General features: G+C 49.4%; 1 protein-coding gene across 1 annotated transcript in view; it reads left to right on the forward strand.

The window, feature by feature from the left end:
* The first annotated feature begins 7,157 nt into the window (after positions 1–7,157).
* The window catches only part of GPR161 (G protein-coupled receptor 161), a 38,515-nt gene continuing 29,881 nt past the window's right edge, over positions 7,158–15,791 (forward strand). Inside the window, exon 1 of the mRNA XM_073667220.1 lies at positions 7,158–7,283. The gene's annotated coding sequence lies outside the window, so the exon portion shown is untranslated. The remainder of the gene's footprint in view (positions 7,284–15,791) is intronic.

Here is a 15,791-nt window from a genome sequence, read left to right on the forward strand (position 1 = left end):
AAGAGTTCAAATCCTGATAGGAATAAGATTTTTTTTTTATTATGGCTATTTAGCACACAAACTACAGGGGTGTTTTACTTTTAATATCTGACACTCTGATTGTCATCCTGACGTGTTAAGAGTTTCAGACATGCTGTCTATTTGCATGGTAAATTACATAGCAAAAGTAAATTGGGAGGCAATAATTTACTACATATCTATTTCCAAGTGACTTCATATGTGCATAATTTCTTAAAAGGGTCTAATGATAAAATGTCTTTATTGTAAATTTTTATTTCCATCCACCCAAGTACTGGTTGCAAACTCCCAATTTACTTTTGCTATGTAATTTACCATGCAAATAGACAGCGTGTCTGAAACTCTTAACACATCGGGATGACAATCAGAGTGTCAGATATTAAAAGTAAAACACCCCTGTAGCTTGTGTGCTAATGCTAAACAGTCATAATTAAAAAAAAAAAATCTTATTCCTATCAAGATTTGAACTCTAACACAGTAGTTTCAGAGACTGATGCCTTACCATTGTTCTATCCAGTCAAGTAATACTAACTGATAGCTTTTCTTGTCTTATGAGATCAACCATGAAAATACTCAGGGTGACTAAAAGTCATTGTGATTCTAATGTTTGAAGAAAGTCACGCATCAGACTCACACATCAAAATCAAACATCATTTGAATTTGGCTTGCTTGCAGTCTGTGCATAAGTCCCAATGAGTATTAGACAAGTTTGCACTGAAAATCATATAACCAAATAGAACTCCTAGGTTTTTTACAACTGAGTTTATAGCTCAGTGGTTAGTGCACTGGCTTTAGGACACAGAATTTTGGGTTCAAGTCCCATCAGCGAACAGTTACATTTTTATTATTATTATTACAGTTGTAAAAGTCACATGTCAAAGTCACTCGTCAAAATCACTTATCAGAATCAGTTCTCAGACAGGATATTTAGCCTCAAACTGACATCATTCTGATGTTTGATTTTTATATCTGATCATGTCGTAAAATGGACACTGTACAGGAGAGGCAGGGGCCATTCGTGCCTGGTCTGCAGACAGAGGGCGGGTGTGCCCCCTGCTGGACGCTGCAGATGGTCCTGACACAGGCCCTCACCTCTCCTGGGGTCTTATCTATGCAGAGGAGCAATGCTCTGCAGGGAGTCACTCAGGAGGTGCCTCGCAGACATGTGCACTATGGGGGAGGGTGTGGGGACAAGCAAGAGCTGTGGAGGGGAGAGAGGAATAGTGCTGAAGAGGGGGATGAGCCACAGCCACAATGGGGGGGACTCTGCAGAGCGCCCCCTATATACCGCCTTATACTGTAGTGGGCACAGTGACCCTTGTATCCCCCGTCAGCCAATCACAGGCTCTGCTCTGTAAGCGCCTGTGTCTCCTGGCCACTGGAGTCACAGCGCGGAGCGGACAGGTCTGAAGGGAGGAGGACAAGTGCAGCCTCTGATGGAAAACTTGTAAGAATTTTGTTTTCCAAAATAAAAATTAATTATTTTTATTGTTTATTTATGTAAATAATTAAAATAAACCTGCTAGGTGCTGATTGATCCATGGACAACATGTATGCGGCATCGGCTGTACGTGTGGCGCCCTGCTGTGCACAGGTACCACAGAACCCAAAAGGGTGCATGGATGGACTTCTCCACAAGAGGCCCTCATTACATTCACACACCTCCACCGTACCACCTCAGACCACCAGAGGGAGCCCTGTTAGGGACATATATACTGGAGGGTGGAGTTAGGTAGTCAGAGTGTGCTGACGCTAGGAGATCAGTGAAGAGGCAGCATGTTGGCTGCTGTGCTTAGGCGAGCCAAGGCCTACAGCACGAGTTGAAGCCTAGTGAGGGCCCTGAGTATGGCCGAAGGCAAGAGGAGAGAAGAAGCAACGAGAGGGGCAGATGAGCGTACCAGGCTCACCCCGAACTATACACCGGGTTCGCGCCTACAGGGTCCCTTTATACCCGGTAGGGACCACCGGATACCTGGAGGACTACAAGTCCCAGGTTGACCAACGCTGACTACCGTACCAGGGCTGAGTCACAGAGGCCCCAGCGTCCAGGGAGAGTGATCTCCAAGAGAAGGCCCTACCACCAGGTCAGCAGGTGCAAGTGAGAGAGAGACAGTAATTAAGCCAGGCCTAGCTCCAGGCAGGTCAGAAGCTTAGCAAGTGAAAGCAACGGATCAGGAGGCCCTATAACCGCTCACTGGGGAGAGTCCAGAAGTGCACCCTTTGTACCGAGTACCCTGGACCATACCTGCATCTACACCAGTAAAGGTACCGAAGCGAACCCCCGGGTGTCTGTCATTTCTCTCTGAACCGTCCTGGCCGGCTCTCACCTGTCCCACCATCCATTTCCCCACGCTGCCCTGAGGCTCGCTCCACCTGTGGGGAGCCATTCCATCATAAGCTGCCCTAACATCTACCTCAGAGGACTGTCGCAGCACTGGTAGACCTTACCAGGCACCACAGGTGGCGTCACAAACTATTCCAAAACCCCATATGAACCCAAACCCACCTTCCTTTTTGGTTGACCGCCCTGGGCCACGGACCGGGCCAGCCACCGTGATATCCCCCACCAGCATCCATAGGCCCGGATGTTATAAAGTATTCTAATTTACTGAGATAATGACTTCTGTGTTTTCATTGGCAGTAAGCCATAATCATCAATATTAACAGAAATAAACACTTGAAATAGATCACTGTGTTAGTAATGACTCTATATAATATGAGTTTCACTTTTTGTATTGAAGAACTGAAATAAATTAACTTTATGATGATATTCTAATTAAGTGAGATGCACCTGTATGTCTGACACTGAAATGCTGCAGAGTTTCAGAGAAAACCATACATTTAATAGCTGCCGAGGCGGACAGGAGACTAGTAGGACAGGCGAGTCACCATGGATCGGGCAGCATGTATCAGCGGTCAGGTTCACTTTAAGGGATTGCTCACATTAGCGTATAAATCAGACATGCAATGTGAGAAAACATCACATTGCACTCTGACCAATGTAATTCAATGATTCAGTGCTCATCTGCGATTATTTTCTTCAGCCTGATTCGGCGTGAGGAAAAAAAATAATCTCAGCATGCTGCGAGGGGCCGCATATAGCAGACGAGACTCACCAATGCAAATCTATGGGAGCGAGAGAAAAAAACAGACAGCATACGGATCATGCATGTGCCGTCTGAGTTTTACGCACCCATCTCAAAGGGACAACAAAATTTCATCAACCAAGTACAGTAAATTTACAACCAGAACCCTCAGAATAAAGATAGATATCTTGTAGATATATAATTTCACAAGCTTTCTACATATAGTAAACTTGCACCCGTTAGTGCCTTTCATGTGTTACTAAAAAGGTGTTGTTTAGCCTAATAAATAATTTTTAAAAACGACGTGAGTTTCCCCCTATTTTATGAAACCAGCAAAGGTAAAGCAGACAGCTGCGGACTGATTATCAGGCTGGGAAGTCCATGGTTCCCAGCCTAAAAATACAGCTGTTCACAATGCCGGCAGCCAAATGGGATCAGGTGTGGAGCTGCACATACAGCTCTATTAACTGTATAGTAGCTGCAGCCAAGCAATGCATATCTGCCCACTTTTGAATGAATAGGAATGGATCTGCAGTATCTGGCAGCAATCACTGAACAGTTAACAGAGCAGTGCTGTGCAGCTCCAAGAGTGTGTGCCCATGTTCTGTATTTGCAGCAGAGAAATCTGGAGTGTTGGGAAGAAAAACGCTGCTTAAAATATGTGTTTTTTATGCGTCAGATATGAAACTGCTTAAAATCGGCAAGGAAAGAATAAGTAACATGGATGAGATTTCAAAAATGCAACGTGTGAACACACCCTTAGGTGCCAAAACCTAGCACCATTAAATTGGGTCCATTTTGCCCACCATTATCTCGTCTATGTACGTACCACTTATGCTGCCTCGGTTGGAGCTTATCCCATCAAGCTTCCCTCTTTGGTGGGGAGTTGCCAGCACTTGCACCTTTCGGCAGCACTGCAGAGGACACGTGGTGCAACGCAATCTATAATCTGTGATTATGACTATCAGGCGTGGGGTCTCTTACCTATTCTCACCACCGCACACACGAGAAGGGTTATATGTTTAGAGAGGCATTACATCCCAGAAAGTGAAATCTTCTTACATGTAATCTGATTAGGTCTTTAGTTTGTGTTGTAGTCAAGTGGATGGGGCAGTGTGTATTATTATTACTATGTATGTATGTAGCCAGGGTGTATACTACAGAGATGCCCTGGTCACAATGTCTACCCCCGATATATGATTTTACAGTGCAGTCACTCTGTGATTTCCTTCATACTTCCATGAGCCGTATAGCTATCCTTCAGATATGCCGATCAGTCTGATCATCACGTCCAATCGTACATCTTCAGCAGCTCTGGAGTTCAGTGCATTGAAGAACCAGAGTAGTCCTGCATCGTATGTATGGTCGCTCTGTAGTCCTAGCCTAAATCTGAATACTTCTATTATTTTTGTTAGGAGACATGCGGAGTAAAGCCACAGCTACTTTTTATTGATTTTATACCGAGATTATGGGATCTTTATTCTAATGTAACATGTCTTCTTTGTACTACATAAAACAAATTGTTAGTAAAACCTGCCTTACACATTGGCACGCTGTATTATAGCAGATACACAGTACAATACACATCTGCTATGTTCTAAGCAACATGGAGCATTCCCTCAAATTGGACTAGTACAGGATTGCTTGCTTTGTACCATGGCTATTATAGTTGTTGCACGGCTTGAGATCTCAGTATAGCAATGCTACCATGTAGCATAACTAAAGAGTATATGGTCACATTGCGACTTTCAAAATGGTGTGAATGTGACACTTAATGGAACGGAGGTGTACATGCTGAACCCCGATCTGTTCACTGGCTATAGGACTGAGGGGAAATAGTTGTACTCGGCAGTTTCAAAGACAGTGAATGGAGCACAGGCCAAGCACGTGCACCTTCACTCCATTAAGGATGAGGCTCCTGACCCCCGACCTTGGGATAGGAATTGGTGATAACTTTTGATTGTGATGCTTTTTTGCTAATAACAATTTAGGTTGCAAGAAATACAATATTGATGGACTTCTTGCCACTTGTTCTTTTCAGGCTCAGCAACATTTTTGTATTTATTTTCAGATTACAGTGGGTCTGTTTTTCAAATGAAAAAAATGGTGACAAACTCTTTATACTCTATGCCAAATTCAAAGCATCATATATTTCATCACTACCCTTCCTCCATATACTGGGAGAAGAAATTGTTGGTGGTGGGTATGTGCTGCCTGCCCTGTGTGAAGTGCTCCTGGAGTATCAGGCAACAAGAAGCCAAAAGATGACAGGGTGACCTGAGCTGGGACATTGTGGTTATTTTTATAAAATCCTGGACAAACCCGATAAAAATTCTGGCGCATCTTGTCTAAACTCTTCCTCTTTAAAGGAGTTATGCAGGAATTTTAGATTTTTTTCTCATGGGGCTAAGAACTATCATGGGGCTATGGGCCTGTTCTACCCAGCGAAATCCTCTGGAGGGTCAGAGTTGTCACGGACCGCTCCTACTGCAATTCTGAAGCTGCTGCCACTTCGACAGAGTAGCTTCTTCTATTCCGCTCTGTTGACGGGGATATCAATAACAATTACATGATGATTAACAGCTGGCTCCCCATTGCCTAACTGCGGGGAGCTGGATATCAATCAGCATGATGTTGACAGTCACACCTCATCTACAGAGTGGGAGAGGAACAGTTTCTCTGTTGACATGAGGTCAAATGAAGCAGTAGAATAACTGGAAGGAGCGGTCAGTGACCACTCAGACAGCAGAGACCAGCGCTGAGCAGAACAGGGAGGTAGTCAGCAACTACCTGCCTGCAAGTTCTTAGCCCCATAAGAAAAAAATACAAAAGTCCAGGAGAACCACTTTAATTTTTCTCAGAAATGTAATAATAAATTGACAACTGGACTTGTTCATTCCCTTGGTAATTCATGCGTTCCTACATTGTCCAATCAATGCTGACAGTGTCAGTCTATCAGAAATGGTAACAGCTAATTGTCAATTTATCCATACATTTCAGGAAGAATAACAGAGGAATGATACAGTGAAAAGTTCTATGCTCCAAAAATGTTAATTCATGGAATATACAGTTGTTTGGTAAACCAGACATGGAAGGAAAGCAGACATGGCGGAGAAAGCAGACACGGACGGAGAAAGCAGACACGGACGGAGAAAGCAGGCACGGACGGAAAAAGCAGACACGGACGGAGAAAGCAGGCACGGACGGAGAAAGCAGGCACGGACGGAGAAAGCAGACACGGACGGAGAAAGCAGACACGGACGGAGAAAGCAGACACGGACGGAGAAAGCAGACACGGACGGAGAAAGCAGACACGGACGGAGAAAGCAGGCATGGACGGAGAAAGCAGGCAAGGACGGAGAAAGCAGACACGGATGGAGAAAGGAGGCACGGACGGAGAAAGCAGACATGGCGGAAGAGCAGACAGGTCCTCTCAAGGGGATACTTCGATCACAGGCCCCGTCAGACATCTCTAGTGAAGGCGAGCACAAACAAATAAATTCAGGAGCACTGCGAGCGCCCATAGGCGTGACATCAACAAGTTACATTTTTAAACATTTAAAGGGGTTGTCCACTAGTAACACCAGGGTGTATCATAAAATAAAAAATGTATCGTTACTGCCTGCCGGAGACGTTCCTCTGATCTCAACCCTGTATCTCCTGGCGAACAATGATTTTGTTACCACTGATCGGCTGCAGCATTCAGAGTTTTGTCTAAGTGTTAGACTAGTGTTTCTTCAGCTTGGACTAAACGATGGAGACTGTATCCAATCAGCAGGCGCTATTAATCAGATGTTCCGCAGTAGTGAACATCCCCTTTAATTTATATTTCCCATAGAGGACATTAAAACTCGAACCCCAAACTGAAAACAGACGATTAGAAGCAGTAACTATAAACCAGAGAATAGAACAATGTGTGATATTACTGGATTGTTCATGAGATGGTATTTATTGATTTATGAAAGTCATCAAGCCGCTTGACAATTAGTACACATGGACTCTTTACGTCATACACGCGACGAGTACGGCGCATATTTGTGACCACACACGCTTGAAACGCACTCTTGCGTTCCACGCGCCGGAAGTTAATCTAAAACCCGGCCTGTGGTTCCGGGGTCTTGCAGAAGCACTCGCTGTGGACATGCAGTATATGAGATAGTCACAGCTGAGGGACAGAAGGTAGGAAGATGTGGGCGGCTCGTTGTGTTCTAGTCAGCTGGGTGGGCAGTGTGTAAGAAGGGTGCGAGAGCAGTACAGTGCGGCCTGTACAACAAAGGGACGCCAGACATTCCCCACTGTATATTCCCTCTAGATACCGCATTGCTCCAGGTATCAGTGAGCAAATGGAGTGTCCTTGCATTCTTCTGTGTGTGCCCACATGTAGGGAGCTGCCTGTGCACGGCACGCAATTGCTTGAATAGCAAATCCAGAGTGTAATGCTTGTACAGTGTGCTGTGCAGGACATGGGGATGTCAACATTTCTTCATGCTATTATTTATTTATAAAGCACCATTAATTCCCTGGTGCTGTACATGTGAACAGGGTTTACATACATACATGAACTAAACAGACCCTGGCCAGGGAGGGGAGCGGACCCCGCCCTCAGGGCTTACAAAACATCAGTCACTTGATTTTCTGCCTCATCAGTCACATGGATGATGGCGATGACCTGAGTAGCAGTTGGTCTCAAGGGGTAATGTAAGGCTATGTGCCCACGATGCAGAAATGAAGCAGAAAATTTCTGCAGCATTTCTGCATCTCCCTGGCAGAAAAAGCGCATGCAGATCGTGCATGCGTTTTTCCTGCAGAATACATGCAGATCCACATGCGGATTCACATGCGTTTCCGCATGAAGATTGACAAGCGCTTTCCAGGCGATAGCATCACTTGGAAAGTGCTTGACAACTAGGTCACACTGTATAAATCCCTGCAAACGGCATGGATTTATACAGTGTGAACCGTAAAAATTAAAACAAATAAAGCTATACTCACCCCCGAGGCCCCGGTGTGTGCAGCAGCGCTCGTTCCCGTCTGGTTCCTGGATGCCGGCATATCGCGAGACAGAGCGGTGAAGGGCCTGCGGTCACATGACTGTGACGTCACCGCAGGTCCTCAAGCGATGCCGGCATTCAGAGAGAAGCCTTCGGAAAGGTAAGTATAATATTTATTTTATTCTTTTTTTTTACAGGTACAATGGTACCCAGGTCTGGATGAGAGTCTCCTCTCCTCCAGAACTGGGTACCATCCGCACATAGAGACTCATAGAAGCCGCTTGCACAAATGTACAGTCGCGGTTTCTATGTGTAGCACCCTGAGGATTCGGCTGCTACAGGAGTATTGCACCTCAACCCAGAGGTGTGATATTCCACTCCCGGGTAAGGATGGAGTGTGGAACTGAGCTCAGATAGACTGCATGCACTACATACATCCCATTCCAGAGGAGCAGGCCGACGGCACTCCCACTTAGAAATGTGCAGGTGCGACCGAGCCTGTTCCTGGCTGGAGTGGGAGGGGGGAGGAACATCCCATGTAGTGTAGGGGCAGATAGGGGGAGCAGTCTGGGTAGTGATAGGAGCTCATTGGGTGCTGGTCACCTGAGCTCACACATAGAGGGATATATAAGGAGGGCACCAACTAGGATCAGGGTCAGACGCAGAGAGTAAGTCAGATGCAGAGGACAAGCCTGCAGAAAGAAACAACAGCCCTGGAGAGAGAGTGGAGTAAAGAAGGAGACCCAGAGGGGGACAAAGAAGGGACCCAAGAACCCAAATAAGAACACCGGGTGAGGAGTCAGCAGAAGGGTACCGGAACCCAAGCTGGTGGGGGTAAAGACATTCCCCAGCCAGAGACCGGAGACCGTGGGCAGAGTCTGTCACGGTCACCCACTACATTCACCCTGAAGGCACACCACATGGAGGGTCAGGGAACCTGAGGCCAAAGGTTGCCCAACAGAAGGCCCGAGGGAGCTGGATTTAGGTGAATCACTGGTGGGGACGGCTGAAGGAAGGACAGAGGGAGAGCTCAGGGCCACGCTCCGGACTTGTTTGGGGGTTGGCCGGATCCAGGACCTGGTGGACGCAGCACGGCTCGGGAGGTCACTTGGAGCTAGAGTGACCAGGAACATCTGCAGTAAGTAAAGACCCTTAACTGCACTACCCGAGTCTGTCATCATTACCGGCTGCACCGCACCACCACAACCCCCATCCTCTGCGCCTGTCCCCTCTGAGGCTATACCCCTCCCGTTGGGGGTTATCCCACCAAGCTGCGCATCCACCATCAGCCTCAGCGGACCCTGCTGCAGCGGCGGCCACAGTGACCGCATCACAACGGGTGGCGTAGTCGACACAACGAACTTTAATAACATCAGTAAAGACTGCCACATAACACTGAGCTTGACGCCCTGGGCACGGGACCGGGTCACAGCCGCTCGGAGACTACAACCCCCCATCTGATCCGGTGCCGGGTATTCCCCTCAAAAAGGAATATGTCCCAGGGGGCGCGTCAATTTTGGCGTAGTCGGCAGGATTACGTGCCCGCAACACCCGGGTACTGCGTGCCTGAAGAAAAGTGCAAGTTTACCTCAGAAAGAAGTCTCCCGCCGGTTCCGGAGGGTCCACGCCATCGGACTCCATCACCAGTCGTTTCCCGCCGATTGTCCGCCATTTCCAGCTTGTTCCCGCCATCTGCAGAGTTTCCCGCCACTGGGCGACGCTTCCCGCCAAAACCGCAGATTTCCCGCCTTGGAAGAGCAGCGGACGCCATTATGGGCGTGCCAAAGGAGGGCAAGAGGCCACCTCCCATCGTGGGCCAGGACAGAAAATGGCGCCAAAAGTGGAAACCGCCCCCACCAACAGAGACTGTGATGCTGGAGGTGTCTGTCAGCGTGAAAGAACTACCCCTGGAGCTGACAGTCACCGAGTTGCCCCGGGACCGCCCTCGGAGGGGGAGGAGACGAAAGAAAAGAGAAAAGATGGGTGTCGCTTGGAGCAGTCTAGAACGAGCGCACCCGGAGGCAAGGTGTCCAGAGCGAGAGCACCCGGAGTCGAGGAGAGGAAGAGTAGACCCGGGAATGGAGCGGCAGCAGAGCAGCACCGGCCCGCTGGCCAGGAGCCTGCAGAAGGAAGAAGGAGGAGGGCAGAGCAGCACCGGCCCGCTGGCCAGGAGCCTGCCGGAAGCCGAGCAGAGCAGCACCGACCCGATGGTCAGGAGCCTGCTAGAGTCAACAACCCCGCTAGGCTTAGCGGAGATCCTGGCGCAGCTTCCCCGAGATCGGGAGTGCGCGCGGAGTGCCCTGGAGGGCCTCGCGGGAAGGATGGCCCGAGTGCAGAGGGAGATCCTGGCGGAGTGGGGCCGGGAGATGGCCCAGCAAGCTGGAATCCGTCCACGGAACCCGCTCCCTTGGAAGAAGACACCGACTACCTCTGCGGATGACGCGGGAGGACCCAAGGCCGGAGACGGCGCAGAAGAGGGAGCGAGACGTATGGCAGCAGGTAAGGGGGACGCCTATACCCCATACCGGAAGACCACCCACCTGCCCCAGCTCCCCGTCGCAGAGCCCGAAAGTCCCCCTGCCGTACCCGAGACCGCCATGACACCGCCACCGACTAGGCCCCGACCGGAAGCCGCCGTCGCGACCCCAGTGACGTCACGCGTCGTGACCCGGAGCGTGGCGAAGGAAGAGGAGCCTCCGGCCTGGTCGCAGGGCCTAGCGTTTCCGGGCGCCGCATCCCCAGCAGAGCCATCTACCTCCGCGGAGCCTCCGGCCTGGTCGCAAGGCCAGGTGGCCCAGGGTGCCGCCGTGTTAACAGTTCCATTTACCTTCCAGATGCCCCAGGCCTGGCCGCAAGGCCTGGGCAACCTGGGCGCCCCCACCATCGCGCCCGCACCCGTAATACCAAGGGTGCCACACCTGGGGGAGGACCTCTTCGGCCAGCTCACATGGCCGGACGGGCGGCCCTTCATCTGGCCCGAAGGGTACCCTGAGCTAGAGCGGCAGCAAAGACTAGGGCCCTTGTGTGAGCCCCTGATCCCGGCTCCAAAGCCCGTGACTCGGGTCTCGCCTCCACTCGAGGAAGCCCAGTTCGTGTGGGACCCCACGGGAGAAGATTTGATGGGGTTCACCGGAGAGACTCGGGCAGCTGCAGCAGAGCGTACCGAGTGTTGCCGTCAACAGCTGGCAGAGTTCAAGAGAGAGCGGGAGGAGAGGCGGGCCAGAGAGCAATGGGCCCGGACCCGCAGCGCGGAGCAAAAGAGCCGGACCAGAAGGGACCCCCGTGCAGCAGATCGTCCCCGTACCATCGGGACGGTAATAAAGTTTAATGCGCAGCATGGGTGGGGCTTCATAAAGGACCAGAACACCATGGGTGACGTCTTCGTTACCCGACGGGATGTCGAGTCTCACCTGCCAGAGGGTCACAAAGGCCGTGACCTCTACGTCGGTGACGAGGTAACGTTCACCCGGCACAAGTGTGCCAAGGGACCTTACGCCCTCCACGTGCATCGCCTGACAGAGGAGGAGCTGCGGTGTAGGGAGGAAGAGCCAGAAGACCCGGACGGGTTCAAGGCTAGGAGGTACTACGATTAAGAACAGTAGTAAAGAAAAACTGTAAATAGTTACCCGTCGGGGTACCCAAGTAACCGTGGCTGCTTTAAAGTTTAGTCCCCGTTGGGACCAGTGAACAGTTTAACCCGTGTGTCCCCTACCCAAACCAGGCTGAGGACTGTGAGCAGCCATCCCATTCCCTTTACTTGGCCGGGGACTGAGAACGGCCAAAACTTCCCTGTACATAGTTGCGCTTCCTAAGGCGCCCCCTACTGGTTTTATGAGAAACTGCTTATCAAAAGACTGTCGCACTTTACCTGGTCACGAGTTGCACGGTGACCAGAGGAGGAAGAAAGAAAGAGACGACGAGAATGTTATAATGATGTCTATATGAAAAAGTTATATATATATAATATTTTATATGTTTTATATGTTTATAAAAATTTGTATGTTTTGGTGTTTTTGTCTTTGCAGCCCGAGGACGTGCTGTGATTTACCAGGGGGGAATGTAGCACCCTGAGGATTCGGCTGCTACAGGAGTATTGCACCTCAACCCAGAGGTGTGATATTCCACTCCCGGGTAAGGATGGAGTGTGGAACTGAGCTCAGATAGACTGCATGCACTACATACATCCCATTCCAGAGGAGCAGGCCGACGGCACTCCCACTTAGAAATGTGCAGGTGCGACCGAGCCTGTTCCTGGCTGGAGTGGGAGGGGGGAGGAACATCCCATGTAGTGTAGGGGCAGATAGGGGGAGCAGTCTGGGTAGTGATAGGAGCTCATTGGGTGCTGGTCACCTGAGCTCACACATAGAGGGATATATAAGGAGGGCACCAACTAGGATCAGGGTCAGACGCAGAGAGTAAGTCAGATGCAGAGGACAAGCCTGCAGAAAGAAACAACAGCCCTGGAGAGAGAGTGGAGTAAAGAAGGAGACCCAGAGGGGGACAAAGAAGGGACCCAAGAACCCAAATAAGAACACCGGGTGAGGAGTCAGCAGAAGGGTACCGGAACCCAAGCTGGTGGGGGTAAAGACATTCCCCAGCCAGAGACCGGAGACCGTGGGCAGAGTCTGTCACGGTCACCCACTACATTCACCCTGAAGGCACACCACATGGAGGGTCAGGGAACCTGAGGCCAAAGGTTGCCCAACAGAAGGCCCGAGGGAGCTGGATTTAGGTGAATCACTGGTGGGGACGGCTGAAGGAAGGACAGAGGGAGAGCTCAGGGCCACGCTCCGGACTTGTTTGGGGGTTGGCCGGATCCAGGACCTGGTGGACGCAGCACGGCTCGGGAGGTCACTTGGAGCTAGAGTGACCAGGAACATCTGCAGTAAGTAAAGACCCTTAACTGCACTACCCGAGTCTGTCATCATTACCGGCTGCACCGCACCACCACAACCCCCATCCTCTGCGCCTGTCCCCTCTGAGGCTATACCCCTCCCGTTGGGGGTTATCCCACCAAGCTGCGCATCCACCATCAGCCTCAGCGGACCCTGCTGCAGCGGCGGCCACAGTGACCGCATCACAACGGGTGGCGTAGTCGACACAACGAACTTTAATAACATCAGTAAAGACTGCCACATAACACTGAGCTTGACGCCCTGGGCACGGGACCGGGTCACAGCCGCTCGGAGACTACAACCCCCCATCTGATCCGGTGCCGGGTATTCCCCTCAAAAAGGAATATGTCCCAGGGGGCGCGTCGTATGCGTTTCAATGCAAGTCAATGGCGGGAGTTCCGCTGCGCTTCCGCAAAATTAAATGACATGCTGCGTATTTTTGTACGCAGCATAGACGCTGCGGAAAAATCCGCAGCATGTGCATAGAACATGCGGAATCCCCTTGGGGACCATGGGGTGCGGATTACCTAGCTTTTCACAAGCGTTTATGCTGCGGAAATTCTGCAGCATAAACGCTTGAAAAACGCTACGTGGGCACCCAGCCTAATTGTTCTTTCTTTTTAGATTTCTTTGCCAAAATGAAAAAAAATAAATAAATCCTTGAATCCCTTTAGCCTGCCAGTTCACATCATATATAAGGCTATGATTAAGGCATACGTCAGGGAGATTGCCCAAGATGTACCTCCGACAAGAGGCTGCAACTTATGTATAAACACTGGGATCCATCACGTGTAGGCTATCCTTGTAAAAAATATACATTCACAGCCTCCAACTGTTAATTTTGTTTCCACATTTGTTACTGATTTCACCTATTATGTAAAAGTAAATGGGAGCTAAGCTGCTGTAAGCCTACTCCAGATTACGGCAGAGTTCTGGCTCCATACACGGTCTGTGCAGAAGTTACTGGACCTTCGAACAGCTGGCTGATTGGGGTGCCGAGTCTCAGACCGCCACCAATCTGATAGTAATGTCTTCTCCAAAGGATGGGTCATTAATGTTGTAGTCCTGGAAATTCCCTTTAATGTTAAAAGAAAAGAAAAAAAGTTTTTTGAACAATAAACATCACATTTTTTTTTTTGTCTGTGCAGTTCCCCTATAACATAAATATTGGCACAAGTTATCAAGGAAACGAAGCCTGATGTGTACTACTAGGCATGATAGTGACTTATGATGCTGTTTAATAATAGTAATAAAACCTGTGGCCAGGCGTAGTGGGTGGAAAAAGAGCAACCATGTTCTAGCCTAGGTCTTATAGTCTGAGACTTGGCAGCTACCTGGCCATTGTGTGATATCAGGGACTTGAGCTGCAATTCACCCAATGTCTAATCATGTTTGTTGGTTTTTAGACAGTAAGGCTATGTGCCCACGATGCAGAAATGCTCCGGATTTTTCCTGAGCGTTTTTTGCATCTCCCTGACAGAAAAAAACGCATGCGGATTGTACATGCGTTTTCCTGCCAGGGACATGCGGATGTGAAGCGTTCTTCACATGCATTTCCGCATGCGGATTGACAATCGCTTTCCAAGTGATTTTAGCATCACTTGGAAAGTGCTTGACAACTTGGTCACACTATATAAATCCATGCAAACGGCATGGATTTATATAGTGTGACCCCAAAGAATGGTTAAAAATAAAAAAAATAAATCTATACTTACCTTCCGATGGCCCCCGGTGTCTTGCTTCGCTCTGTCCTGGCTGTCGGCAGATCGCAGTACACTGAAGGACCTGCCGACGTCAGCGTCACGTGACTCGTCACATGACTATGACGTCAGCGCAGGTCCTTCAGTCTATCGCGAGCTGCCGGCATGAGAGGACGAGCGCAGCCTAAGGCTGTGTGCCCACGATGCATTTTTTAAGCATTTCTGCAGCGGCAGAAACGCTTAAACTCATGTTAGAAGGCCTGCCATGTTCCCCAATGATAATCCGCATGTGCTGTGCACATGCTGCGGAAAAAAACGCAGCGCTACCAATTATTTTGCGGAAGCGCTGCGTTTTCGTCGCCATTGACTTGCATTGGAACGCATGGATTCCGCATCACTGCTTATGTAGATGCGCATTCCACGCTTTTCAATGTGCGGATGGTACCCGGGTGTGGAGGACAGGAGACTCTCCTCCGGACCCGGGTACCATACAAACTGTAAAAAAAAAAAAAATAAGAATAAAAAATAAATTTTATATTTACCTTCTGACGGCCCCCGCTGAACTCATCCTCCCATGCCGGCAGCTCGCGGTGGACTGAAGGACCTGCGCTGACGTCATAGTCATGTGACTCCTGGTCCTTCAGTGTACCGCGAGTTGCCGGCAGCCAGGATGGAGCGAAGCAAGACTGCAGGGGCCATCAGAAGGTAAGTATAGATTTATTTTTTTATTTTTAACCATTCTTTTACGGTCACACTATATAAATCCATGCCATTTGCCGTTTGCATGGATTTATATAGTGTGACCAAGTTGACAAGCACTTTCCAAGTGATGCTAAAATCGATTGGAAAGCGCTTGACAACCCGCATGCGGAAATGCATGTGAAGAACGCTTCACATCCGCATGTCCCTGGCAGGAAAACCTATGTACAATCCGCTTGTACAATCCGCATGCGTTTTTTCTGCCAGGGAGATGCAGAAACGTTCAGGAAAAATCTGGAGCATTTCTGCATCGTGGGCACATAGTGAGAACGTGGTTTAAGGCTATCAGTATTTGGTCAGTACTTTACATCAGTGTTTGTAAGCCAAAACCAGAAGAGGAAG

Source organism: Phyllobates terribilis, unplaced genomic scaffold (genome assembly GCF_046119375.1).
Source record: "Phyllobates terribilis strain yellow unplaced genomic scaffold, ASM4611937v1 Scaffold_2__4_contigs__length_985480577, whole genome shotgun sequence".
NCBI classification, from domain to species: Eukaryota; Metazoa; Chordata; class Amphibia; order Anura; family Dendrobatidae; genus Phyllobates; species Phyllobates terribilis.